The sequence below is a fragment of the Haliotis rubra genome, unplaced genomic scaffold (genome assembly GCF_003918875.1).
Source record: "Haliotis rubra isolate DU_JTF1 unplaced genomic scaffold, ASM391887v1 Scf87, whole genome shotgun sequence".
In the NCBI taxonomy this organism is placed as follows: domain Eukaryota; kingdom Metazoa; phylum Mollusca; class Gastropoda; order Lepetellida; family Haliotidae; genus Haliotis; species Haliotis rubra.
In genome coordinates, this window is record NW_025767601.1 from 1,715,301 (window position 1) to 1,743,219 (window position 27,919).

Below are 27,919 nucleotides of genomic sequence, written 5' to 3' on the forward strand. Positions count from 1 at the left end.
TGTTACTGAACCTTGCAACAGACCCCGTGTATTATGGAAGCTTTTAGAACTGCTGTTAACTAGTCCGACACCATATGAAACTAACGAGAAGTTATACGACTATTTAAATGCAACATCGTATGTCTCTCTCAGCACAAAGTACATGAAGACAAGCACTTTTGTAAAGATCCTATTTTTACCATGCTTATCACGCCTATGGACCAGGCAGGGCAGTAACACAAATCCTCAGCAACGATGCAGTTAGACAAGTCAAAGAAACTCTCATAGAAATTACCGTATCGGTCGTGTTTTACAATTGTCATATACTGGAAACGTATTCTGTCTAGTTCATTCTGGACATTGAATGTTGAAGCATACCCTTCAAAAAAAGGTAGGGGAACTTCATTTTTAATTAATGATTAAAAAATATTGGGAGATATATCAGAGTCAGTCAATGTTGATATGATGATAATGAATGTTTTAGAGTGCATCACCAGTTGCACTTCCTTGTGACCTTAGTTGTTTGTACAGTTATTGCTCTTGAAAGACATTCAGACATTCATTCAGACGACGAGGCATAGTGACCAACTAGGGGAGAGTGTTCCATTCGTCCTGAAGCCCACGGCCAAGTTCATCCGGCGTAGTCGGCGGCCCTGGATCTTGATGTCTCCCTATCATGTCCCTGACGTGTTCGATGAGGGAAAGATCAGGGCTGATTGCTCGCCATGGCAAACGATAGATGTTGTGTTGCTGGAGGTGATTATTGACGATACGTGTACGGTGAGCACGGGCGTTATCACCCGGAGAGACGAAATGACGACCGAAATGCCAAGCAAAGGGGACAACAAAGGGTGCCACTATGTTGTCCTGGAAGTACTACCCTTTGACCCTTCCTTGCACAAGATGATAAGGGGTTGGTCTGCCATAGTTGACGTGGCATTCAATTCTTCGTCGCCAGACCCGACCACGCCTGTCAAGGAAGCCCAAGATAAATCTAGACTCCTCCGAAAACATGACACGTGACAGATCGATGTATTAAAGCCTGGTTCCGAATGAAACGATCCTGTACTCTTGTTGTTGACCTTGGACAACCTGAACGGGGTCGATCGTCATCATTTTGAGTTTGCTGATACCTGTTCCAAAATGTGTTAACGACCGACTTCGAAACATTGAAGGCGTTGGCCACTTCACCCTGGGTAGTGCCTGTTTGCTACATGCCAAATGCACGTAAACGTTCAGCTCCTTGCTGACACCGCATTGTAAAATCAAACAATAAAACCGTTATAAACAAACACTAGCAACTGTGTGATCAACAGATGCAAGATGATTGTCAAAATAAATGGTCTGAAGTTATCGACCTTCTTGAAAACCGCCAATTCAAGAATGACACCACATGCACGTTTATGGGTCTACTGTGTCGTGTACCATATGTTGTGTTTAGGGGTGATGATAAAGAGAAATGGTGGTGCGTTCAAATGATATCAGTCTTTGAAAAGTTAGTTAACGCTTATACTTCCTATCCAAATTGAAAGTTCGGCTCCCCTAATTTGTTAAAGAGTATATTTGTGACACTAAAGTTTCACAATGGATCAATTAGATACACACTCAGGAAAGGATTTATGCATTTTTGTCGACCATACCTGATAATTATATAGATATATAAGTATTCCTTTGGTGGTTTCAATTTATATATCGTGACTGTTGTGACTCGTGGTTAATGATAAATCTCTTGAGTTTTCAGTTTAGAATATTTTTCCTGGGTGTGTGGATTTGGGACCTCTAAACTCTACTTCAACATGAACGTTACTGAAATTCAGATATCATCTTTCTGAGCTATTCACGTTTACTTAACAAATGACCATCATACTGGACACATACGTTCGTTTGTTAGCACACACAATTATTTTCACAAAAGATAACCTAAAAACATATCATTGGAAGTGACGTCACTTTATTCAAAATCGACCTGCTGATCACATTTGATTTATGTCCAGTTACTTCAGTACCTACAACAGAAAACACAAATTTAACAAATGCGTAATACGTTACAAGTACTTTATCAAAACTGTGTGGACATAGAACACATATGTTTACGTCTGTTAAGATTACAACTGACCCGTGAAGATGCCGGGGTAGAATAGATCTTCAGCAACCCATGTGCTTGCCATAAAAGGCGACTATGCTTGTCGTAAGAGGCGACTAACGGGATCGGGTGGTCAGGCTCGATGACTTGGTTGACACATGTCATCGGTTCCCAATGCGCAGATCGATGCTCATGCTGTTGATCACTGGATTGTCTGGTCCAGACTCGATTATTTACAGACCGCCGCCATATAGCTGGAATATTGCTGAGTGCGGCGTAAAACTAAACTCACTCACTCACTAAAATTACAACTTGTAAAATTAGAATAGTGATGTTGTAAAACCAAAAGCTAGACATAATGGTTTTTATCAGTTCAGTTCTAATTCAGTAAACACAATTACGCTATAAGGGTTAGACACAATACATAAACACGTACCTTCGACGGTCTTATTGGCTTGTATTGAGGAGTGCTTCGTTTGCGCACATTTCCAGAACGTCACGCATTACCTGTCCCTCACCTACAACATTGTCAGACATAGTCAGGTATATGAACAGAACATGTGACATAGATAATTCAAGTACATGGATATACTGAAGCCTCAAACTCTTAGCCGGATAAACAACACAATAGCTCTAAAACTGTTTATTGCAGAATCAAATTCATGTGTTGGGGATTGAAAATAAAGAGGCACTGCACTAAACCACACAGGGCGCGCAATGTTTTCGAACGGATTGATTTGTCAGATGAAAGACAAGATCAATCAATCATACGTCAAACCATTTACTCTGATACGGTACTCTGATACAGCACAAAGGTAGTTCATTGTGTCAAAGTGAGCTGTCCATGTTAAGCTGTGGCACGGTATTATAGTGAGCCAGTATTGTAAAACCGGCGCAAATACTTACAAGTCCAAGCAGCCATATATGCAAGTTCCAGTATAAGCGTCCACAAGCTCAAACCTCAAGTATCGGATTAAAGAGTTCGTGTGTTTCTTTGCTTTGCTCTTTGCTTGTAATTCGACTTATAATTAGCGGTAGCAACTCGCATACCTCTCTCACAATGCTATGGTATGCTATGGTATGCTATGCTATGTTTATTTTTTGTTTTTGAGCGACTTGAACCTTTAACGGTCTATTTGCGCCTAATACAAATGACTTTGAACAAGAAGAAAGTGAGTAATGCAAATGAGACGAATAACCAATGCGCTACATGATACGATTTACATTTCAAAACCGTAGGTAATTACTATTTACTATTTCACTTCTTAAAAGTAAATCAGGTTACATTCACCTGATGAAGGAGTAAGCATATACTCCGAAAGATAGTGCTCCTCATAATAGTGACAATGTCTCAGACCTTGGTAGTGGACAGATTCAAGTAGTTTGAGGTCTTTACAGGCCCCACCATATACGATGGAGCCGTAATCAAGTTTCAATCTGACCAGTGATCTATATAAGTGAAGGAGGGTAGTTGATCCCCTCCTCACTCTGAATCTGAAACGACTTTCAACAAGTCAAGTGCCTTCAGGCCTTTAGCTATTTAATATGTGGCAGAAGGTTAAATGGGAGTCAAAGATGAGACCAAGGTAGAAAGATTCCATCGCAACTTTGATGGGTGATAGTTTGTGGTCTTTATGGGTTGTTCCTAACAATAAAGAAGTTGACATTAACAAAACTCTCTTCATTAAGAGAGATATGGCCCAGAATGTTCAAATCCCTTCGGTTACAAAATCCACTCTCAATTAGATGAACACCTAATTGTCTTTACATACATTGTACCATGTCAAAGCACAAAATATAATTACGTGTTAATATTTAGCAAGAAGTGAATCTTTTTACATAATGAAGTTGTTCTTACCTTGCTGGATAACAGATGATGATGTACTCACTGTTCAAAATGTTCCATTCTTACATAGACGGCAACTTGTGACATTTCTGATCAAGATAATTGCTCTGGAACACCCTGATCACAGCGATAACATCTGCCAATTATTATGTTACAATGTTTGTTGTTCCATGACACATCATAACTATCAAACTGGATGTTGATCTACAATACTGAAAATGCACAATCTCAAATTGAAATATACCCCTGATATGAAGGTCCGGGTAAGAAGATTGATCTTCAGTAACCCATGCTTGTCGTAAGAGGCGACTAACGGGATCTGGTGGTCAGGCTCGCTGGCTTGGTTGACACATGTCATCGGTTTCCAATAGTGTAGAAGAATGCTCATGCTGTTGTTCACTGGATTGCCTGGTCCGGATTCGATTATTTACAGAACGCCGCCATATAGATGGAATATTGCTGAGTGCGGCGTAAAACTAAACTCACTCACTCACTCAAAATGAAAGGCAATACAATACCGATAAAGCTGAGACAATACAATACCCTGGGGGGTGGTTGGCTTTTTTTGTTGTTCTTTTTTTGGTTTGTTTTGTTTTATTTTTTTATTTGGGTTATTTTCGTTTGTTTTGTTTGTTTTTCATGTTTGTCTCTTTTGTCTTTAACACTGCATTAAAGTTATCATTCCTCTACATAAAAACGGAGATGCTCATTTAACATCGAACTATCGCGGCATCACAATTAATAGTGCTTTTGCAAAAGTGTTTTCATCTGTATTGAATAACAGACTTATGGTATTGGTTGATAAATATAACGTCATTTCAGGTGCCCAGTTTGGATTCAAACATGGTTATTCTACCGTGGATGCATTATTTGTACTCCAAGGACTTGTCAGCAGCTATCTACAAGAAAATGCACGCCTTTATTGTTGTTTTGTTGACCTTTCAAAGGCGTTTGATACTGTCTACAGAGATGGCCTGTTGTTAAATTACATAACTTGGGAATACGTGGTAAAATGTGGACTATTATATAGGCTATGTATGCCGAGGTTAAAGCTTGCGTTAGATATAAAGGTAATATCTCTGACTACTTCCATGTTACTGTTGGTATAAAACAGGGCGAGGTCATGTCTCCCATATTATTTTCCTTGTTCATGGAAGATCTCGAAATGAAGCTCCAAGAAACGTCGATAGTGGTCTTTGGATTGAATATGTCAATCTGTTCCTTATATTGTTTGCTGATGACATTATCTTGTTTGCTGAATCGCCGAGCGGACATTCTCTGGATAGTTTGCATGAATACTGTAGTGACTGGGGCCTACAAGTTAACATTATGAAGACAAAAGTGATGGTTTTCCGCAAAAGACGAAAATTAAACCAGGATGAGCATTGGTATTTAAATACTATGCCGCTTGAGACTGTGGATGAATTTAACTACTTAGGTAATATGATTACATACACAGGTAATTTCAGATTTACTCAAAAATTGTTAGCTGGTAAAGGTTCAAAAGCTATGAATGTTCTGCTCCATAACATTAGAAATAGTCACCTTTCTGCTGAAAACATGTTGTGGTCTGTTTGATTCTTTGTTACATCTACTATGCACTATGGTTGTGAAGTCTGGGGTTTGCAAAACGCAATTGAAATTGAACGTGTACATTTAAAATTTTGTAAAAATATCCTTAAAGTTCATCACAATGTTACTAATATGGCTGTATATGATGAACTGGGTCGTTTTCCTTTGTATATTAATGGATATATAAGGGTTGTAAAATACTGGCTCAAACTGCAATCTACATCAAATTGTCTCCTTAAAGTAATCTGTGAATTGCTGTTGTCACAGTGTAATAATGGCGTCATAAACTGGGTGTTCCATGTTAAAAATGGTTTATTTATATATGGTTTTGGATATGTTTGGTCTGACCCAGGATGTTTTGACGCTAGTACGTTTTGTTGTCATTTTAGGCAACGCTTAATTGATTGTTTTATTCAAAAAATGGCATCATGACATTACTTATCTGAGCTATTCACTGTGCATAGCTACCAGCACCAGGAGTCGCTGAATTCAGATTTATTGCCTGTCACCTATACATCCTGTTCTCTACAGACGGCTGCTGTTCCGCGAGGTGGTCAATGTCAAGGGTCTATGATTAAAAGCCATTCGTCATGTCCCTCCGTGTGAATAAGCCCTTGGCTCCGTTTTAGAGATTCAATATAATGCCCCTAGTTTAATAACTCGTTGAGAGAGAATATTATAGGTTCTTCTGCCCCCTGGCAAGACATAATCTAACCTCACCTTAACCGCGATTATGATGGCTTTAAAATTATAAATTGATGTTTTGGACCGGGTAGCGAATCCCGTGAATTATACATGAAGGTTTATGAAACCCGGGATCACCCAGAACTGAAGAGTAACCCAAATGAATGAAAATGGCCGATGTGTATTACTTGAAGAGAAAATGTCACTTTATTGCTTTATGTATACTAGGCACATAAAGAAACTGTGCATACAAAAAATTTATAATCGAAATTTATCACATCTGTGTAGACACAAGGATTTAAACTCAGAGATTAGTGACATGTATCCAACATGCATGAACGTGCCACGTTCCGTGACGTCTGTGGGTTCGTCCTTGAGACGTGCAATACGTTGTTGCACGTGCATTCCGGGAAAGAGAAACAGAGCAAATGAATGCCACACAATACTGTCACTTTGGAAAGCTCAACCCCTGCCCTTGCGATCGTTCAAAAAATGAAACGGCTAATGAAACGCATAGCATGCCAAGGCTCACGTCTGCACAACGTCATGAGGCCATTGGGATGGTCCGTGGGGGAATGTCTCAACGACAAGTGGCTGCACATTTCCACTGCCACCGGAACACCATTTCTGCACTGGTGAGACGCTACCAGAACACAAATGACGTCCACGTGTAACAACGACAAGACAGGACAGATGGATAAGGGTGACCCATCTTCGCCACAGGTTTTAGACTGCAGTGATGACTGCCCGAACCATCCCAGGACTTCGCTGTATCCACCCCAACACAGTTCGACAACGTTTACGTCATCATGGGATCAGACCACGACGTCCCACCATACGGCCTATCCTGACGCAACGTCATCGACAAGCTCGCCGAATGTGGTGCCGAAATCATGTCTGCAGACCCTTGTTTTGGTGGAGAAATGTTGTTTTTACAGATGAGTCCAGGTTTAACATTTCCCATAGTGATGGACGTCACCGTGCCTATAGACGCGTGGGAGAACGTTATGCATAGGCCTGTGTCTTGGAGAGGAATCGCTTTGGTGAGGTTCCCTGATGATTTGGGGTGGAATAACAGCACGCCAAAGAACTCCTTTGGTGATTGTTCAGGGCAACTTTACTGGTGTGGGCTACAGGGATCAGATTCTTCGACCTGTGGCAATTCCTTTTCTGCAACGTCATGGCCCTGGGTTAACATTCCAACAGGACAATGCCCGCCCTCATACGGCAAGGGTTGCTATGGTTTTCTTGCAACACCACAACGTTGACTTACTGCATTGGCCTGCAAATTCACCGGATCTCTCCCCGATAGAGCATGTTTGGGACGAGATGGATCGACGTCTACGCCGTCTTCCTCATCCGCCAGATAACGTCCTTGACCTTGCAACAGAACTTGAGAGAATCTGGCGTGACATCCCACACGTTCCTTGCACGTTTGATAGGCTCTATGCGTCGTCGATGCACTGCTGTTCTCAATGCCGATGGTGGACATACCCGTTATTGAGCTTGTGACATGGTCGTTTGACCCCTGTCCCGCTTGTGGACTCGTGACGTCATTGTGATTGACTTTTCAATTGAAATTCTCCCGACTTGTTATGGTCTCATGATCCCTCCATTAAAGTTTATATGTACCTTTGACATTGTTATCGTACTTATTAACTGGGATCATATTTTGACAATGCACAGTTTCTTTATGTGGCTAGTATATGACCGTCTGTGTTGTGGGCGAGAGCTTAATACCAGCTGCACAACCCCAGTGTAATAAATCAATAATCTACGTGTGACGGCGATGACGCCCGCTCTACGGGAGCATGATATACCTTCCACCACATGGCCAATATCAAGATTCTCTGGATTTGTTTCTTGACTTCTGTTATGTATACATCAGGATGATATATTCCATAGTCGTTTAATATACAGTCATAGAATGGATTTTTTAGGATCCCTCAAACAACACATAAGCGTCAGTGTGGCGCATGAGCATACCGCACTTGTACCAATCAAGGGTCACAAATCAGTAATCAATCACATACACTGAATAATATAATCAAATTCAATGATAATACAATTGGCGTGATGGTGTGTACGCCTCTTCACTATGGACACAGATAGGGAGGGTACATTCCCAGGGCTGAGCCACAGATATATCTACCAGCAAGGGCTAAGCCCCAGATTAAATTAGGTGAAACAAGGAAATGTAAACCAAGTGAAATCCATACGAAACCATTCAAGACAAAGGTCTCCATGTTTATGTGCATTGTGTTGGGAAGACGAGAAACCTCGCTGAGTGAAACAGGAGGCTCTGTGTCTGTTGCTCAGGACCAGTCACTTCCCACGCGTAACCGTCAAATTGTGATTTTGCATCACAATGTAATATAAAATGTAGATGATGCAATGAAATCGACGAGATATGATGAAGTGGCTCGATCTCGTTATTACAATCTTCGCTATGGTTGTGGTTTATACTCAGATGTCCATCTGTGGTATGACCCCGAACATTTGGAATATTGCTAAAAACGTCGTAAAACTAAACTCACTCACTCTCTATTCTAGCATCTCCGGCATTTGTTGTCGACGTTACGGAACTTAGGGCATGTTCGATTTTACCTCTTTCTGTGACGATTTTAAAGACCAACATACGAGTTTGGCTCACGGTCCAGCAACGAGAGTCTCCAGCTTTCAAAAGGTGACACATTTCATTGACACTTTAGCTCAGTACTCTTGCCCATTTGATGGTTTTGAAAAGTGTTGAGATGTTATTCACAGTTCTTAATAGTTGCTGGACGGTGGGGTAGATTAATGGTTAACTGATCACACCCAAGACCCGGGTTCTATTCCCCACATGGGTACAATGTGTGAAGCCCATTTTTAGTGTCCCCATTCATGATTTTGCAAGAATATTGCTAGGGCATGTTCGATTTTACCTCTTTCTGTGACGATTTTAAAGACCAACATACGAGTTTGGCTCACGGTCACAGCAACGAGAGTCTCCAGCTTTCAAAAGGTGACAAATTTCATTGACACTTTATCTCAGTACTCTTGCCCATTTGATGGTTTTGAAAAGTGTTGAGATGTTATTGACAGTTGTTAATAGTTGCTGGGCGGTGGGGTAGATTAATGGTTAACTGATCACACCCAAGACCCGGGTTCTATTCCCCACATGGGTACAATGTGTGAACCCCATTTTTAGTGTCCCCATTCATGATTTTGCAAGAATATTGCTATTGCTGTCTATCACTGGATTATCTCGATTATTTCCAACTACATAGCTGGACGTTTTTGAGTACGGCGTTAAACAAAGAAACAAAACAAAATCAGGCAACATAGTATTTGCTAACTGAGGCAAAAATGTTTTCGGGATTGTATTACCTGACATTTCAGTTCGAAATTGTGCATTTTCAGTATTGTAGATCAACATCCTGTTTAATAGTTATGATGTGTCATGAAACAGCAAGACATTGTAACATATTAATTGACAGATGTCATCGCTGTGATCAAGGTGTTCCAGAGCAATTATCTTGATCAGTAATGTCACAAGTTGCCGTCTATATAAGAATGGCACATTGTGAACAGTGAGAACATCATCATCTGTTATCCAGCAAGGTAAGAAAAACTTCATTATTTCCAAATATTCACTTCTTGCTAAATATTAACACGTAATTATATTCTTTCTTTGGCATGGTACAATGTATGTAAATACTAAAATAATTCTTCATCTAATTGAGAGTGGATTTTGTAACCGAAGGGATTTGAACGTTCTGGGCCATATCTCTCTAAATGAAGAGAGTTTTATTAATGTCAACTTCTTAAAGGCCATAAAGGCCACGAATTATCTTTGAATGAAGCACCCATCAGAGTTGTGAAGGAAGCCTTTTTCCTTGGTCTCATCATTGGCTCGTATTTAACTTCCTGCTACACATTAAATAGACAAAGGCCTCAAGGCACTTGACTTGTTGAAAGTCAAATGCAGAGTGGAGAGGGGACCAAACTACCCTAAAGCATCCCCTAACTGCTTGATTGTGTCCACTACCTGCAAGGTCTGGGACTTTGTCGCTATTATGAGGAACACGACTTTTCGGTGTATATGCTTATACCTTCATCAGGTGAATGTAACCTGATTTACTTTTAAGAAGTGAAATAGTAAATAGTAATTACCTACGGTTTTGAAATGTAAACTATATCATGTAACGGATTGGTCAATCGTCTCACTTGCATCACTCATCTTGTTCTTGTTCAAAGTCATTTGATGTGTTAGACGCAAATAGACCGTTAAAGGTTCAAGATTTTCCTAAAACTAAAAAAGAATAGAATAGCACAGTACACAATACCATCAAAGGTATGAGATATGTCGCTACCACTAATTAAACGTCGAATCCTCGATGCCTCAATTTAACAGTGCAGTTGTAAAACTTTCTTCAAGATCATTAAGTATTGGTTTCGGAAAATTCATACAATATGTGGAAGGTTTTGTCATTTTGAATATTTAATTATGTTGTTCTTGATATCAAACATGAGTGTAAAAATTGCATCTAATGAATAGATTATGTAATGTCTATTCGTAAAGAATGCCTCACAAACACAGTAATACTGACATGCCAGAATTTATTCTGACCTTCAAAGATATCGGGTTGGTCTTTAGCCAACTATATTTGTTCGCTAACTTGATCCATCAGTGTCATCGTATCACAGCTTGGTAGACCAATGCTCATGATGTCAATCACTGAATCGTCTGGTCCAGGTTCGATTATTTACAGACCACTGTCAGACCAAGCCACAGTTTAACATGGGCAGCTCACTTTAACACAATGTACTACCTTTGTGCTGTTTTATGTTTTTATTTACAATTTCAGATGCGTTTTCTGCTGTTGGTTGTTGTTGTGGCGCTGACTGTGACGGATGTATCAGGCGGCAGGTGGTGGAGAGGAGTTAAGACAGGGGTACGCCGTATATGGGATGATAACAAGGGAACGATAATACAACACGGTACCTTCCATGATGGAATTGTAAATGCTAAAGGTCCCTATGGATTAGTTATAACGCTAGTATTATCAGGAAGGGAGATTGTGCCCCTGTGATATGGTTGTCAAGAGATGTTGAATCAGGGCAGATCTCTGTCTGGGGCAGTGAGTGTACGCAAGGGAAACTTTTACACAAATTTAGCTCTTTGAATTTCTTTCTTTCAGGCATGATCACAAAGAAGGCCCGGGTTCGATTCCCCACATGGGTATTATGTGTGAGGCCCATTTGTGGTGTCCCCTGCTGTAATATAGCTGGAATATTGCTAAAAGTGGGGAAACCGATCCGTAGAGTTGTTTTGCTAAAATATTCTTAACCTAACCACGTATATTTGTTGTTTTTGTTGAGTGTTAACGCCACAGTCAGCAATATTTCATACGGTGACATGTGTCTGCCAAGCCAGGAAGTCTGACCACCCGGTCCCGTTAGTCACCTCTTCAGACCAATTCTAACCCGTATCTTCTCGGGTCCAACTACGATTTAGTACAGTCGTCACAGAAAACATGTATCAAGAGAAATACTCCCAGTGCTTGTATGCTGCCTTATATAACAAAATGCTTGCTTCCAACTTCATCATCGCAGATTAATCATTGCTTTTAATCCACCCCTAGAATCATTCTATTACACATAGGCAGTCTTTGTAAAGCAATATTTGGTATCATCAGTCAAAAGTTTATTTTGATTCTTGAATCGCACATCAAATGATAACTGTTTCCATATACACCAGGCGTAAAGTTACTCCTCGGGGGACGAAGCATTGACGATGTTGATCAGAACGGCGATGGTGTCCTGACTAGATCCGAACTGCAGCAGCACATGCATGAACGTGAAGTTGATGATTTGCTGGACATGCTAGATGAAAACGGTAGGTTTCCTTACATACAAAATAACTCTATTATACCCATTTTTCAAGCAACGGACGTTAGAGCGTTAAATATCCTATTCATTACGGGGAATTTCTCCCCAAGAAACGTTTATTTTATCATAACCATGTCACATTCAAATGAGATCTGTACATCACTGTGATAAGTTTCTCCATGCAGATTAGTTGTCTGGACACAAGATCAGCTGAAGCTTTATCTAACGTTGACCACCATATGTTAAATACAGAACGTCAATGCAAAAGAATTCCCAGTCTTGACTATCATCAGAAACAAATTCAGTTTGGCTACAAGGAAAAAATATAACATATGTTATATTTGGGATTACACTTTCTTAGTAAAGTACAAATTTTAGTTCTTTGGGGTTGAGTCCAATCCTGGATTCGAACCCGCACCCTCAAATTCAGGCACCTAATCCCCAGCAGACAAAGTCAGACGCCTAAACCGCTCATCCACCGCGGCTTCCACAAAATGGAAGTCGGACAACTGGTAGTCTAGACTGCGGACTTTGTGTACCCCTCTGACAAGTGTTAATTGGCATGGCTCCCACGGCCGAAAGCTATGAAAATACACAATGCCAATGCGGGTTCGAATCCCGGATGGGACTCAACCCAAAAGTACAAGAATTTGTACTTTACTAAGAAAGTGTAATCCCAAATATAACATATGTTACATTTGACCACTTTCTAAAATGGCATTGTGTATTTTCATAGCTTTTGGCCGTGGGAGCCGTGCCAATTAACACTTATCAGAACAAATTACTGAATGTTTGAATTATCCACGCCATTATAACGTCAATATTCTTTGTATTCGCAACTCATCATGTTAGTTCGTTTTCGGGATACAGAAATCGGATATGTTTAATTGAGTGCTTGCTGTGACACGTACCTAAACTTTAGGAATATCAAACAGATTAGCCGATTACAAAAGCTCAATTTTTCATTGGAACAGAAGAGTATGGTGCTTCCTAGAAACATTTCTTGTGCAAATCAAAGCTCATGTGTTTATAACAAGAGATCTTCAGGATAAGAAGTACCCATGGGAGTAAATGGTTTGACTTATGAAAGATTGACCATATCTTTCATCTCACAAATCAATCCGTTGGCAACCATGAGCACGCCCTGTGTGCTTAGCAAATTTATGATGCAGTGTCTCTATATTTTCAATCCCCAACGCTGGAATTTGATCATGCAATAAATGTTTTCAGAACTATTGTGTTGTTTATGCGGTTAGGAGTTTGAGGTTTCCGTATATACATGTACTTGAATTACCTGTGTTACATGCACTGTTCATATACATGACTATGTGTGACAATTTTGTAGGTGAGGGACAGGTAACGCGTGACGTTCTGGAAAGGTATGCAAACGAAGCACTCCTCAATACAAACCAATAAGACCGTCGGAGGTATGTGTTTATGTTGTGTGTCAAACCCTTGTGGTGTGATTGTGTTTATAGAATTAGAACTGAATTGATAAACGCATTATAAAATCACTTTTCTTATTTCACAAGTTATCAAAACAGATATCAACATATGCTGAACCACTATGTTGAAACACTTTTGTTAGTAGAAACATACGCATTTGTTCAATATGTGTTTTCTGTTGCAGGTACCGAAGTAACTGGGCATGTTATTCGCATTTCGATTTCAAATAAAGTGACGACACTTCACTGATTCCTTTTCAACTTATCTTTTGTGTAAATAATGACAAATAGTTGTACTTATTAGCCGAGTTCGAGTTTACATGTAGTAGATTCCTTTTGCAGTGGAAAATGTGTGCATGATGGGGGCTCCCTTAAGGATAGTAACGTGAATAGCTTAGAAAAAATGTCTTAATTTCAATAATGTTCAATTTGAAGTAGAGTTTAGAGGTCCCAAATCCACACATGCACTCCAAATTTTTCTATTCTAAACTGAAAACGCAAGAGATTGACCATTAATCACGAGTCACAACAGTCACGATATATAAACTGAAGCCATCAAAGGGATACTTAAGTATCTACATTGTGATGATGTATAATTAAAAATAGGATCTTTACAAAACTGCTTGTCGTCATTTACTTTCGGCTGAGGGAGACGTGCTACAGTGCATTTAAATAGATGTATAACATCTCGAAAGTTTTATATCGGACGGATTAGTCAATAACTGTTCTAGAAGCTTCCATCATACACGGTGTCTGTTGCAAGGCTCAGTAACCAGATCTGTTTACTCCCTTTCATAGTGGTGTATGGTGCAACTGATTTATGTTTTTAAAATACAAGAGAGCGCCGAGAACGTGCAAGAGATTAATGGTGTTAGACCATTTCAATAACATCACTTATTGAACATCAAACTCCAATCAACAGGAACTGAATGGTGTCATTTGCAATATTCTGATTAATAAAAGCATACAAATGAAAACTAGTTCAGTAGCGATTGATCCGCCAGTAAAATACATACTGCTTTTCTGTTGGAGCAAATGTTACCCTAAAGTCCAGTGAAGCGTGTATTCTGGGTGGTCAGGCTTGCTGAATTGGTTGACACATGTCATCGTATCCAGTTGCTTAGATCAATGCTCATGATGTTGATCACTGGATTGTCTGGTCCAGACTCGATTATTTACAGACCACCGCTATATACCTGGAATATTGCTTTGTGCGTCGTTGAACAAATAATATACAAAACAGAAACAACCATTAAAACTTAGCTTAATTAACTCTACTAACGTCATCTCTTTTACTTTTGATTGGAATGGTTTGTAAAATGTTAAATATAACAACAGGTGTCAATAGCTTCTGACATTTAAGTAAGACACATGGAGACTGTAGTTACAGAACCGCTGCGCTATCTTTCATTTCAAGGAGATTACTGCGACCAGAAACGGCAGCATCTGGCACAAATGTCAAGAGAGTCATCTATAACAGATCGATCATAATAACCGACTGCTGATAAACCTCCTCATCCGTGCAGGAGTATGACCAGCAGATATGGATGTGTTCAGATGTCGTCAGTGAAATGGTTAATACCTGTGAGATTAAGTACTATACTATATTAAAACGTTTAGGTTATAGGCTATGGGAACGTCACCCATCATGCACACATTTTCCACTGCAAAAGTAACTACTACATGTAAACTCGAACTCGGCTAATAAGTACAACTATTTGAACATGTCATTATTTACACAAAAGATAAGTTGAAAAGGAATCAGTGAAGTGTCGTCACTTTATTTGAAATCGAAATGCGAATAACATGCCCAGTTACTTCGGTACCTGCAACAGAAAACACATATTGAACAAATGCGTATGTTTCTACTAACAAAAGTGTTTCAACATAGTGGTTCAGCATATGTTGATATCTGTTTTGATAACTTGTGAAATAAGAAAAGTGATTTTATAATGCGTTTATCAATTCAGTTCTAATTCTATAAACACAATCACACCACAAGGGTTTGACACACAACATAAACACATACCTCCGACGGTCTTATTGGTTTGTATTGAGGAGTGCTTCGTTTGCGTACCTTTCCAGAACGTCACGCGTTACCTGTCCCTCACCTACAAAATTGTCACACATAGTCATGTATATGAACAGTGCATGTAACACAGGTAATTCAAGTACATGTATATACGGAAACCTCAAACTCCTAACCCGCATAAACAACACAATAGTTCTGAAAACATTTATTGCATGATCAAATTCCAGCGTTGGGGATTGAAAATATAGAGACACTGCATCATAAATTTGCTAAGCACACAGGGCGTGCTCATGGTTGCCAACGGATTGATTTGTGAGATGAAAGATATGGTCAATCTTTCATAAGTCAAACCATTTACTCCCATGGGTACTTCTTATCCTGAAGATCTCTTGTTATAAACACATGAGCTTTGATTTCAAGAAATGTTTCTAGGAAGCACCATACTCTTCTGTTCCAATGAAAAATTGAGCTTTTGTAATCGGCTAATCTGTTTGATATTCCTAAAGTTTAGGTACGTGTCACAGCAAGCACTCAATCAAGCATATCCGATTTCTGTATCCCGAAAACGAACTAACATTATCAGTTGCGAATACAGAGAATATTGACGTTATAATAGCGTGGATAATTCATACATTCAGTACGTTGTTCGGTGATGGTATTGTTCACATACAAAAGAAACAATAGACTTGGCGCAAAAGTGATGCCGAATTGTTTTAGAATGCTGACAATTGATTGGCCCAAGAGCTCATTAATTCTTTCACCAACACCTGGTGTCATCGCTGATTTTCACAGATTCATTCACATAATTTTCACAGCTATTTTTTCCTTGTAGCCAAACTGAATTTGTTTCTGATGATAGTCAAGACTGGGTATTCTTTTGCATTGACGTTCTGTATTTAACATGTAGTGGTCAACGTTAGATAAAGCTTCAGCTGATCTTGTGTCCAGACAACTAATTTGCACGGAATAACTTATCACAGTGATGTAAAGATCTCATTTGAATGTGACATGGTTATGATAAAATAAACGTTTCTTGGGGAGAAATTCTTCGTAATGAATGGGATATTTAACGCTCTAACTTCTGTAGATTGAAAAATAGGTATAATAGAGTTATTTCGTATGTAAGTAAACCTACCGTTTTCATCTAGCATGTCCAGCAAATCATCAACTTCACGTTCATGCATGTGCTGCTGCAGTTCGGATCTAGTCAGGACACCATCGCCGTTCTGATCAACGTCGTCAATACTTCGTCCACCGAGGAGTAACTTTACGCCTGGTGTATATGGAAACAGTTATCATTTGATGTGCGATTCAAGAATCAAAATAAACCTTTGACTGATGATACCAAGTATTGCTTTACAAAGACTGCCTATGTGTAATAGAATGATTCTAGGGGTGGATTAAAAACAATGATTCATCTGCAATGATGAAGTTGGAAGCAAGCATTTTGTTATATAAGGCAGCATACAAGCACTGGGAGTATTGCTCTTGATACATGTTTTCTGTGACGACTGTACTAAATCGTAGTTAGACCCGAGAAGATACGGGTTAGAATTGGTCTGAAGAGGCGACTAACGGGACCGGGTGTTCAGGCTTGCTGCCTTGGCAGACACATGTCACCGTATGAAATATTGTTGACTGTGGCGTTAAACACTCAACAAAAACAACAAATATACGTGGTTAGGTTCAGAATATTTTAGCTACACAACTCTACGGTTGGGTTTCGCCACTTTTAGCAATATTCCAGCTGTATTACAGCAGGGGACACCACAAATGGGCCTCACACATAATACCCATGTGGGGAATCGAACCGGGCCTTCTTTGTGATCATGCCTGAAAGAAAGAAATTCAAAGAGCTAAATTTGTGTAAAAGTTTCCCCTGCGTACACTCACTGCCCCAGACAGAGATCTGCCCTGATTCAACATCTCTTGACAACCATATCACAGGGGCACAATCTCCCTTCCTGATAATACTAGCGTTATAACTAATCCATAGGGACCTTTAGCATTTACAATTCCATCATGGAAGGTACCGTGTTGTATTATCGTTCCCTTGTGTTCATCCCATATACGGCGCGCCCCTGTCTTAACTCCTCTCCACCACCTGCCGCCTGATACATCCGTCACAGTCAGCGCCACAACAACAACCAGTAGCAGAAAACGCATCTGAAATTGTAAATAGAAACATAAAACAGCACAAAGGTAGTACATTGTGTTAAAGTGAGCTGCCCATGTTAAACTGTGACATGGTCTGACAGTGGTCTGTAAATAATCGAACCTGGACCAGACGATTCAGTGATTGACATCATGAGCATTGGTCTACCAAGCTGTGATACGATGACACTGATGGATCAAGTTAGCGAACAAATATAGTTGGCTAAAGACCAACCCGATATCTTTAAAGGTCAGAATAAATTCTGGCATGTCAGTATAACTGTGTTTGTGAGGCATTCTTTACGAATAGACATTACATAATCTATTCATTAGTCGAAATTATATCAAAACTTATATATAATTGGTAGTTAGTGATGCAATTTTTACACTCATGTTTGATATCAAGAACAACATAATTAAATATTCAAAATGACAAAACCTTCCACATATTGTATGAATCTTCCGAAACCAATACTTAATGATCTTGAAGAAAGTTTTACAACTGCACTGTTAAATTGAGGCATCGAGGATTCGACGTTTAATTAGTGGTAGCGACATATCTCATACCTTTGATGGTATTGTGTACTGTGCTATTCTATTCTTTTTTAGTTTTAGGAAATTTGAACCTTTAACGGTCTATTTGCGTCTAACACATCAAATGACTTTGAACAAGAACAAGATGAGTAATGCAAGTGAGACGATTAACCAAACCGCTACATGATATAGTTTACATTTCAAAACCGTAGGTAATTACTATTTACTACTTCACTTCTTAAAAGTAAATCAGGTTACATTCACCTGATGAAGGTATAAGCATATACACCGAAAAGTCGTGTTCCTCATAATAGCGACAAAGTCCCAGACCTTGGTAGTGGACACAATCAAGCAGTTTGGGGATGCTTTAGGGTAGTTTGGTCCCCTCCCCACTCTGCATTTGAAACGACTTTCAACAAGTCAAGTGCCTTGAGGCCTTTATCTATTTAATGTGTAGCAGGAAGTTAAATACGAGCCAATGATGAGACCAAGGCAAAAAAGCTTCCTTCATAACTTTGATGGGTGCGTCATTTAAAGATAGTTCGTGGCCTCTATGGCCTTTAAGAAGTTGACATTAATAAAACTCTCTTCATTTAGAGAGATATGGCCCAGAACGTTCAAATCCCTTCGGTTACAAAATCCACTTTCAATTAGATGAAGAATTATTTTAGTATTTACATACATTGTACCATGCCAAAGAAAAATTATAATTACTTGTTAATATTTAGCAAGAAGTGAATATTTGGAAATAATGAAGTTTTTCTTACCTTGCTGGATAACAGATGATGATGTTCTCACTGTTCACAATGTGCCATTCTTATATAGACGGCAACTTGTGACATTACTGATCAAGATAATTGCTCTGGAACACCCTGATCACAGCGATAACATCTGCCAATTAATATGCTACAATGTCTTGCTGTTTCATGACACATCATAACTATTGAACAGGATGTTGATCTACAATACTGAAAATGCACAATTTCGAACTGAAATGTCAGGTAATACAATCCCGAAAACATTTTTGCCTCAGTTAGCAAATACTATGTTGCCTGATTTTGTTTTGTTTCTTTCTTTTAACGCCGTACTCAAAAACGTCCAGCCATGTAGTTGGAAATAATCGAGTCTGGACAAGATAATCCAGTGATTGACATCTTGAGCATCGGTCTACACTGCCATGCTTGAACCAAGTCAGGGGACCTGACCACCCGAACCCGTTATTTACGATAATTAAACCATAATCAGTAGTAAATGTGAAACTAATGCGAAAAGTGTATAATGGACAGAAGATGGAATTTCATGTTAAGTTTGTCTTAGCTCGACCGGTTTAAATAAGGGTCCAGCAACTGTCAAGTGAGTGAGTGAGTTAAGTTGTATGCCGCTTTTAGCAATATTCTTGCAAAATCAAGAATGGGGACACTAAAAATGGGCTTCACACATTGTACCCATGTGGGGAATAGAACCCGGGTCTTGGGTGTGATCAGTTAACCATTAATCTACCCCACCGTCCAGCAACTATTAAGAACTGTGAATAAAATCTCAACACTTTTCAAAACCATCAAATGGGCAAGAGTACTGAGCTAAAGTGTCAATGAAATGTGTCACCTTTTGAAAGCTGGAGACTCTCGTTGCTGTGACCGTGAGCCAAACTCGTATGATGGTCTTTAAAATCGTCACAGAAAGAGGTAAAATCGAACATGCCCAAAGTTCCGTAACGTCGACAACAAATGCCGGAGATGCTAGAATAGAGAGTGAGTGAGTTTAGTTTTACGCCGCTTTTAGCAATATCCCAGCAATATCATGTCGGGGGACACCAGAAATGAGCTTCACACATTATACCCATGTGGGGAATCGAACCCGGGATTCAGCGTGACGAGAGAAAAAAATATTAAATTAAATATACATCATATGTTGATAAGTATATCGCATAATATCGCAAAATGAATATGTATCTAAAAACCCCACATGATACCTGTAGGAACAGATGCTGTTGTGTTACAAGAATCTGTACCACACCTCCACAGCGGTTCTGAAGGTGCTAAAAGCACGCCAGTGTATATTTTGCACTCAACCTGTCAATCCTGGGGATTTCGCACTGTCATCGATTTGCTTACAGTTCACTTTTTCTGGCGTCTGCACAGGACGTCGACCCTTGTGTCAAATGTCACGGTTCAGTTAAGAAAAAGATCAACGTCCTGTCCAGTTGACCACATACCAATTAACATGAAGTTGGTCATCGAACATACAGATCGTATGCAACCTCACTCAGATGACGAATGTTCAACTTGTCTGATGTTGTAAAACTAAGGCTTCGTCTGGCACTAGACTAAGGCTTAGTCTCTGAATATATATAATTTTGATAGTAACAAACAAGCCCATTTATATTGAAAAGGAGCCCTAGGGAGACCAGAGATTCAGAGACTAAGAACATCTGCATTGGGGCTACACGTGCTTGGGTCATTACCAATTAGAAGTCACATCATACAACCATCAGATAACGCTATAAGTGGAAGGCATAATTATTGGCCCTCCTGTTAAGCCCTGTCCTATCTCCATGCTGTCATCGCCTCATGTGGGTCGGTCAAGCGCCCCTACTGCCTAACATTTTACTGTTGGGAAACTTGCAGCCCACAATGTCACTTGGACACTAGATGACCAAGGTGCAAGATCTGTGTGGAACACCAACAAAGTTATTATACGGTTAGTGGGTGTTGACCACATTATAAAGTAATTAATTGATCAGTCCTAAAAAGAAAGTTTGCATAAAGATGTTTATAAAATCATTTTAATCTTACTTTCAATTTTACAATGCTTACATTCGAGAACGGAGACAATCTAAACTTGACGAATCATGCTATTATTGAGTGGGGCTAATTAAAATATTCTCTCGGGTCTTGAACACAGACTAAGCAATTAAGGGCCATATGGAACTTACCTTACACAATCGTAAAGCCTTTTCGATTTAGATAGGGGCGGTGGGGTAGCCTAGTGGTTAAAGCGTTGGCTCGTCACGCCAAAGATCCGGGTTCGAATCCCTACATGGGTACAATGTGTGAAGCCAATTTCTGGTTTCCCCCGCTGTGATGTTGCTGGAATATTGCTAAAAGCGGCGTAAAACGAAAACTCAGACTCAGACTCGATTTAGATTCTTATTCAGAGGTTAGGTCTACTAATGCCCACACGGAAATATAGCTGCAGGGTATAATAGCTACAAAAGTTGTTGTTGTGACACACAAGTGGACTGTTTCAGTTAGTGTGCACTAATGCCGTGATTTTACTAGAGTATTGCTAAAACTGATCACACCCAAGACCCGGGTTCTATTCCCACATGGATACAATGTGTGACATCCCTTTTTAGTGTCCTCATTCGTGATTTTGCAAGAATATTGCTGAAAGCGGCGTAAAACTAAACTCACTCACTCACTTAACAGTTGCTGGACTGTTATTTAAACCGGTATAGCTATGACAAACTTACAATGAAATTCCATCTTCTGTTCATTACATACTTTTCACATTGTACTACTGATTATGGTTTAATTATCGTAAATAACGGGTTCGGATGGTCAGGTCCAGTGACTTGGTTCAAGCATGTCAGCATAGACTGATGCTCAAGATTATCTGGTCCAGACTCGATTAATTCCAAACTACATAGGTGGAAGGTTTTAAATTGTTCGATTGTTCAATTGTTTATTCAGTAAAGACTTGGACTATATGCCCCTCGCCATCATTATACGCTGTATACATGATAGAATATGGTTATCCATTGAAATATACACATTTTTTACATTTACAAAAGGATGGCTGGACAAAACATTTCGGTACTTACATGCATAACTTTATGTATTTACATAATTTAGCAATACTATCTTTAGATGGGTTTCTTAATAATTCCATCCGCCTCCGTGTTGAGTGGTTAGAGCGTCCGCCTGGAGAGCGGAAGGTCGCGGGTTCGATCCCCGGCCGCGTCATACCAAAAGACGTTAAAATATGGTACTTGTTGGTCCCTGCCTGGCGATCGGCATTAATGGGTACAACAAGGACTGGTCGGTTCGGAGTCAGTATAATGTGTCTGAGTGGGGTATTTATGCTTCACTGCGGCATGGTATCTCAGTGGGCTACCACTATAAAACCAGCTTAAGCCTGGGCTAGTACAAGCAACCTCACATACACTTACACACGCATGCACGTCGTCATATGAGCGAAATATTCTCAAGCACGAATGTTAAACCCAATTTCACCTCACCTCTTAATAATTCCAAAAAATTCAACATACTTGGTTTCTTCCAAAAATAAGGTTTAATCAGCTGTTTTGGTGTACTGTATGTTTTGGGCAAATTAAAACGAAATGGTATTCATCTTCAAGTACATTTACATTATTTTCTTTACAGTAGATAAAATATCTTTTCTCCCGATCAATATTTTCATAACGCCCAGTTTCAATTTTTAATTTATGACACGAAATTCGTGACATAGTTAAATACCTAACAGTGTTTGGATGTAAAGCATCTAAGTATAATTCATATCCAAATTCACATATGATATTACTGTATAGCCATAATTTACTACTTGAAGTAATGTCATGATGCCATTTTTGAATATAATAATCAATTAAGCGTTGCTTAAAATGACAACAAAACGCACTAGCGTCAACACATCCTGGGTCACTGTTACTTACAATTTACCGTGGTATTACAATTTACCGCGGTGAATTATTACAATTTACGTCGTAACAGTCACACCAAACACATCCAAAACCATACATAAATAAAACATTTTTAACATGGAACACCCAGTTTTTGACGTCATTATTACACTGTGACAACAGCAATTCATAGATTACTTTAAGGAGACAATTTGATGCACATTGCAGTTGGAACCAGTAGTTTACAACCCTTAAATATCTATTAATATCCAAAGGAAAACGACCTAGTTAACCATATACAGCCATATTAGTAACATTGTGATGAACTTTAAGTATATTTTTACAAAATTTTAAATGTACACGTTCAATTTCAATTGCGTTTTGCAAACCCCAAACTTCACAACCATAGTGCATAGTAGATGTAACAAAAGAATCAGACAGACCACAACATGTTTTAGCAGAAAGGTGACCATTTCTAATGTTATGGAGCAGATTATTCATAGCTTTTGAACCTTTACCAGCTAACAATTTTTGAGTAAATCTGAAATTACCTGTGTATGTAATCATATTACCTAAGTAGTTAAATTCATCTACAATCTCAAGCGGCATAGTATTTAAATACCAATGCTCATCCTGGTTTAATTTTCGTCTTTTGCGGAAAACCATCACTTTTGTCTTCATAATGTTAACTTGTAGGCCCCAGTCACTACAGTATTCATGCAAACTATCCAGAGAATGTTGAAGTCCACTCCATCAGCAAACAATATAAGGAACAGATTGACATATTCAATCCAAAGACCACTATCGACGTTTCTTGGAGCTTCATTTCGAGATCTTCCATGAACAAGGAAAATAATATGTGAGACATGACCTCGCCCTGTTTTATACCAACAGTAACATGGAAGTAGTCAGAGATATTACCTTTATAATTAACGCAAGCTTTAACCTCGGCATTCATAGCCTTTATAATAGTTCACATTTTACCACGTATTCCCAAGTTATGTAATATAAAGAACAGGCCATCTCTGTAGACAGTATCAAACGCCTTTGAAAGGTCAACAAAACAACAATAAAGGCGTGCATTTTCTTGTAAATGCTGACAAGTCCTTGGAGTACACATAATGCATCCACGCTAGAATAACCATGTTTGAATCCAAACTGGGCATCTGAAATGACGTTATATTTATCAACCCATAACATAAGTCTGTTATTCAATACAGCTGAAAACACTTTTGCAAAGTCACTATTAATTGTGATGCCGCGCTAGCTCGATGTTAAATGAGCGTCTCCGTTTTTATGTAGAGGTGAGGTGAGGTAAAATTGGGTTTTACGTCGTGCTTGAGAATATTTCGCTCATATGACGACGTGCATGCGTGTGTATGTGTATGTGCGCCTGCTTGTACTAGCCCAGACTTAAGCTGGTTTTATAGTGCTAGCCCACTGAGATACCATGCCGCAGTGAAGCATGAATACCCCACTCAGACACATTATACTGACTCCGAACCGACCAGTCCTTGTTGTACCCATTAATGCCGAGCGCCAGGCAGGGACCAACAAGTACCATATTTTAACGTCTTTTGGTATGACGCAGTCGGGGATCGAACCCGCGACCTTCCGGCTCTCCGGGCGGACGTTCTAACCACTACACCACGGAGGCGGTCTTTTATGTGGAGGAATGATAACTTTAATGCAGCGTTAGAAACAAAAGAGACAAACATAAAAAACAAACAAAACAAACGAAAATAACCAAAATAAAAGAATAAAACAAAACAAACAAAAAACAACAACAAAAAAGCCACCCCCTAAAAAAACAAACAAACCAAAAATAGAAAACCACCAAATAAACAAGAACAAACACAAAAAAACATGAAAAAAAAAAGCCAAAAAAAACCTCCGACAACAAAAAACAAAACAAAACGCAACATAGTATTTGCTATACTGCAACAACGACTTCAATACAATGGACCTGTACTTTATTAACTGAGGCAGAAAATGTTTTCGGTATTGTATTTCCTCAGCTGACATTTAATTTTGAGTGAGTGAGTGAGTTTAGTTTTACGCCGCATTCAGCAATATTCCAGCTTTATGGCGGCGGTCTGTAAATAATCGAGTCTGGACCAGACAATCCAGTGATCAACAGCATGAGCATTCTTCTACACAACTGGAAACCGATGACATGTGTCAACAAAGCCAGCGAGCCTGACCACCCGATCCCGTTAGTCGCCTCTTACGACAAGCATGGGTTACTGAAGGTTCATTCTAACCCGGACCTTCATATCAGGGGTATATTTCAATTTTCATTTTCAGTATTGTATCAACATCCTGTTTGATAGTTATGATGTGTCATGTAACAACAAGACATTGTGACATAATAATTGGCAGATGTTATCGCTGTGATCAGGGTGTTCCAGAGCAATTATCTTGATCAGTAATGTCACAAGTTGCCGTCTATATAAGAATGGCACATTTTGAACAGTGAGTACATCATCATCTGTTATCCAGCAAGGTAAGAAACACTTCATTATTTAAAAAGATTCACTTCTTGCTAAATATTAACACGTAATTATATTTTTGCTTTGACATGGTACAATGTATGTAAAGACAATTAGGTGTTCATCTAATTGAGAGTGGATTTTGTAACCGATGGATTTGAACGTTCTGGGCCATATCTCTCTTAATGAAGAGAGTTTTATTAATTTCAACTTCTTTATTGTTAGGAACAACCCATAAAGGCCACAAACTATCACCCATCAAAGTTGCGATGGAATCTTTCTACCTTGGTCTCATCTTTGACTCGCATTTAACCATCTGCCACATATTAAATAGCTAAAGGCCTGAAGGCACTTGACGTGTTGAAAGTCGTTTCAACTACCCTCCTTCACTTATATATACTAGCCACATAAAGAAACTGTGCATTGTCAAACTATTATCCCAGTTGATAAGTACGATAACAATGTCAAAGGTACATATAAACTTTAATGGAGGGATCATGAGACCATAAGAAGTCGGGAGAATTTTAATTGAAAAGTCAATCACAATGACGTCACGAGTCCACAAGCGGGACAGGGGTCATACGTACATGTCACAAGCTCAATAACGGGTATGTCCACCATCGGCATTGAGAACAGCAGTGCATCGACGATGCATAGAGCCTATCAAACGTGCAAGGAAGGCCTGTGGGATGTCACGCCAGATTCTCTCTCAAGTTCTGTTGCAAGGTCAAGGACGTTATCTGGCGGATGAGGAAGACGGCGTAGACGTCGATCCATCTCGTCTCAAACATGCTCTATCGGTGAGAGATCCGTTGAATTTGCAGGCCAAGGCAGTAAGTCAACGTTGTGGTGTTGCAAGAAATCAATAGCAACCCTTGCCGTATGAGGGCGGGCATTGTCCTGTTGAAATGTTAACCCAGGGCCATGCCGTTGCAGAAAAGGAATTGCCACAGGTCGAAGAATCTGATCCCTGTAGCCCACACCAGTTAAGTTGCCCTGAACATTCACCAAAGGAGTTCTTTGGCGTGCTGTTATTCCACCCCAAATCATCACGGAACCACCACCAAAGCGATTCCTCTCCAAGACACAGGCCAGTGCATAACGTTCTCCCACGCGTCTATAGGCACGTTGACAACATTTCTCCACCAAAACAAGGGTCTGCGGACATGATTTCGGCACCACATTCGGCGAGCTTGTCGATGACGTTGTGTCAGGATAGGCCGTATGGCGGGACGTCGTGGTCTGATCCCGTGATGACGTAAACGTTGTCAAACTGTGTTGGGGTGGATACGGCGAAGTCCTTGGATGGTTCAGGCAGTCATCACTGCAGTCTGAAACCTGTGGCGAAGATGGGTCACCCTTATCCATCTATCCTGTCTTGGCGTTGTTACACGTGGACGTCCAGAACGTGGCCGATCGATGACGTCATGTGTGTTCTGGTAGCGTCTCACCAGTGCAGAAATAGTGTTCCGGTGGCAGTGGAAATGTGCAGCCACTTGTCGTTGAGACACTCCCCCACGGACCATCCCAATGGCCTCATGACGTTGTGCAGACGTGAGCCTTGGCATGCTATGCGTTTCAATAGCCGTTTAATTTTTTGAACGATCGCAAGGGCAGGGGTTGAGCTTTCCAAAGTGTCAGTATTGTGTGGCATTCATTTGCTCTGTTTCTCTTTCCCGGAATGCACGTGCAACAACGTATTGCACGTCTCAAGGACGAACCCACTGACGTCACGGAACGTGGCACGTGCATGCACGTTGGATACATCTCACTAATCTCTGAGTTTGAATCCTTATGTGTCTACACAGGTTTGATAAATTTAGATTTTAAATTTTTGTATGCACAGTTTCTTTGTGTGCCTAGTATAGATCACTGGTCAGATTGAAACTTGATTAAGGCTCCATCGTATATGGTGGGGCCTGTAAAAACCTCAAACTACTTGAATCTGTCCACCATCAAGGTCTGAGAGATTGTCACTATGATGATGAGCACTATCTTTCGGAGTATATGCTTACTCCTTCATCAGGTGAATGTAACCTGATTTAATTTTTAGAAGTGAAATAGTAAATAGTAATTACCTACGGTTTTGAAATGTAGCGCATTGGTTATTCGTCTCATTTGCATTACTCACTTTGTTCTTGTTCAAAGTTATTTGTATTAGGAGCAAATAGACCGTTAAAGGTTCAAGTCGCTCTAAAACTAAAAAAGAAACATAGCATAGCATAGCATAGCATAGCATAGCATAGCATAGCATAGCATACCATACCATAGCATAGCATAGCATACCATACCATACCATACCATACCATACCATTGTGAGAGAGGTATGCGAGTTGCTACCGCTAATTATAAGTCGAATCCTTGATATCTCTGTTTAACAGTGAAGCTGTACACACGTTTTACAAGAGCATTAAGTACTGTTTTCACAAGATTCAGGCAATGTATGGAAGGTTTTATAATTTTGGAATATTTCATTACTGACATGCCAGCATTTCAACGAGTTGGTCTTTAGCAACCTATGATTTTTTCGTTAGCTTGCTCGATGAATCTCATCGTTTCACAGTAGGGTAGATCGATGCTCA

At 39.7% G+C, this 27,919-nt stretch overlaps 1 long non-coding RNA gene across 1 annotated transcript; it reads right to left on the reverse strand.

Annotated features, from left to right (window-relative positions):
• Positions 1–1,912: 1,912 nt before the first annotated feature.
• On the reverse strand, positions 1,913–18,585 carry LOC124263177. The gene is made up of 4 exons (XR_006894788.1): positions 17,549–18,585; positions 16,651–16,788; positions 15,513–15,594; positions 1,913–1,985 (listed from the first exon to the last, which is right to left on the reverse strand). It is a non-coding gene; the product is annotated as an uncharacterized LOC124263177 (long non-coding RNA).
• Positions 18,586–27,919: the final 9,334 nt, after the last annotated feature.